Here is a 2,753-nt window from a genome sequence, read left to right on the forward strand (position 1 = left end):
AACATGGAAAAGGAAATAGTCAACCAAGTCTAGGAAGCGCAGACAGTCCCAGACAGGATAAACCCAAGGAGGAAACACTGAGACACATAGTAATCAAAACTGTGAAAATTAAAGACAAAGATATTAATAAAATGCTAAAAGCAATAAGGGGAAAATGGCCTACAATTCCTGATGGGAAGGGGACTCCCATTAGGTTATCAGCTGATTTCTCAAAAGAAACTCTACAAGCCAGAAGCAAATGGCACGATATGTCTAAAGTAATGAAAGGGAATAACGTACAACCAAGAATACTCTACACAGCAAGACTCTCATTCAGACTTGATGGAGAAATCAAAGGCTTTTCTACGTTGGATGGTTAATCTTGGGCCTGCAGGGAGGAAGCTGGCCACAGACTCCTCCAAATCCACATTTCTTTGCCTCCGAGTCTTACATGTCCAAAAACAGGAAACCACAGACATGCCTTTGTAGGAGGGTCATGCAGGTTCAGTTGCTCAGTTGTGTCCAACTCTTTTCGACCACAATAGACTGTAGCCAGCCAGGTTCCTCTGCCCATGGAAACTTTCAGGCAAGAATTCTGGAGTGGATTGCCATTTCCTCCTCCAAAACACCTTCTACTATTTTGATTATATAACTATTATACACTTAATACCTTTGCATCATGATCAGTCAACAGAAAATAATAGAATTCTATATCACTAAAACTACCATTTCATGGAAAAACTTGTAATCACTTTTAAAAATCCAGATGCATAACAGAATTATCTTGGAATCTTTTGAAAAATATAAATGCCCAAAGTATTGCTATTCTTCTCCAAAACTCCAGATGTGTTTCTAATGAGCAGCCATGTTTAAAAACAACTGGACTATATGATGATTTTGTACTTTTATCTAGTTTGTTTCACCTTTTCTGTTTCATATTCAGTGCTTCCATTTCATTTATGTTTTCCAGTTTCTCCATATCTTTTTTGTTGTTGTTCTTTCTCAAGCTTTTATCAAGGATAGTAGAAGAGCTTTTGTATATATATATATATATATATATATATATATATAGTATGTATAATGTATGTATTTTAGAAAATTTATGACATTTTAATTCCACTTGTTTGACTTACTATGAAAAGAATGCTAGATTTCTAGTTTATATCGCTCAAAGCTTTGATATAGTTCTATGTATTTTGGCATCTAGGGTTAGTGCTAAAAGTCTAGAAAATGTATTATCCTTGGCTTCCTCTCTGCAACAGTGTAACTATTAAAACATAGTGTTGTTGAGCAATATTTAGGCGGCGATAGCTTTTGTTCTTGGAGAAGGAAATGGCAACCCACTCCAGTGTTCTTGCCTGGAGAATCCCAGGGACAGGGGAGCCTGGTGGGAGTCTATGGGGTCACACAGAGTTGGATACAACTGAAGTGACTTAGCAGTAGTAGCCGTAGTGATTTTTAAAATTTCGAATGAGGTTGGAAACTTCTAATCCAATTCTGAGAATATAAGGAAATATTTTTAAAAATAGAAAATTAACAAGTGATACACTCTGTGTGTGCTAAGTCACTTCAGTCATGTCCGACTCTGTGCGACTGAATGGACTGCAGCCTGCCAGGCTCCTCTGTCCATAGGATTCTCCAGGCAAGAATACTGCAGTGGGTTGCTGTGTCCTCCTCCAGGAACAAGTGATACAGGTATGACCTAAATCAAATCCCTTATGATTATACAGTGAAGGTGATGAATACATTCATGGGATTAGGTCTGGCAGAGAGAGTACCTAAAGAACTATGGATAAATGTTCATAACTTTGTACAGGAGGCAGTGACCAAAACCATCCCAAAGAAAAAGAAATGCAAGAAGGCAAAGTGGTTGTCTGAGAAGTCTTTAAAAATAGCAGAGGAAAGAAGAGAAATGAAAAGCAAAGGAGAAAGGGAAAGATATACCCAACTGAATGAGAATTCCAGAGAGTTCCAGAGAATAACAAGGAGAGATAAGGCCTTCCTCAATGAAAAATGCAAAGAAATAGAAGAAAACAATAGAATGGGAAAGACTAAAGATTTCTTCAAGAAAATCAGAGATATCAAAGGAACATTTCATGCAAGGATGGGCATGATAAACCACAGAGACAGTCAGGACCTAATAGAGGCAGAAGATTAAGAAGAGGTGGCAAGAATACACAGAACTATACCAAAAAAGTCTTAATGATATGGATAACCACGGTGGTGTGGTTACTCACCTGGAGTCAGACGTCCTGGGGTGTGAAGTCAAGTGGGCCTTAGGAAGCATTACTAGGAACAAAGCTAGTGGAGGTGATGGAATTCCAGGTGAGCTATTTCAAATCCTAAAAGATGGTGCTGTTAAAGTGCTGCACTCTATATGTCAGCTAATTTGAAAAACCCAGCAGTGGCCACAGGACTGGAAAAGTCAGTTTTTATTCCAATCTCAAAGAAGGCCAGTGCCAAAGAATGTTCAAACTACTGAATAGTTATGCTCATTACCCATGCTAGTAAGGTTATGCTCAAAATCCTTCAAGCTAGGCTTCAGCAGTACTTGAATTGAGAACTTCCAGATGTACAAACTGGGTTTAGAAAAGGCAGAGGAACCAGAAATCAATTTGCTAACATCGTTGGATCATAGAGAAAGCAAGGGAATTCCAGAAAAACATCTACTTCTGCTTCACTGACTATGCTAAAGTCTTTGACTGTGTGGTGTTGGGGTCCTTTAATGGACCGGAACCTGGCGGTCCGGAGTCGAAGATAAGAAAGTGAAAGAG

General features: G+C 38.6%; 1 non-coding gene across 1 annotated transcript; it reads right to left on the reverse strand.

The window, feature by feature from the left end:
• Positions 1-342: 342 nt before the first annotated feature.
• On the reverse strand, positions 343-473 carry LOC129642614 (small nucleolar RNA SNORA38). Its single transcript, XR_008709867.1, has one exon. It is a non-coding gene; the product is annotated as a small nucleolar RNA SNORA38 (small nucleolar RNA).
• Between the last annotated feature and the right edge of the window lie 2,280 nt (positions 474-2,753).

The sequence above is a fragment of the Bubalus kerabau genome, chromosome 1 (assembly GCF_029407905.1).
Source record: "Bubalus kerabau isolate K-KA32 ecotype Philippines breed swamp buffalo chromosome 1, PCC_UOA_SB_1v2, whole genome shotgun sequence".
Taxonomy (NCBI): Eukaryota; Metazoa; Chordata; class Mammalia; order Artiodactyla; family Bovidae; genus Bubalus; species Bubalus kerabau.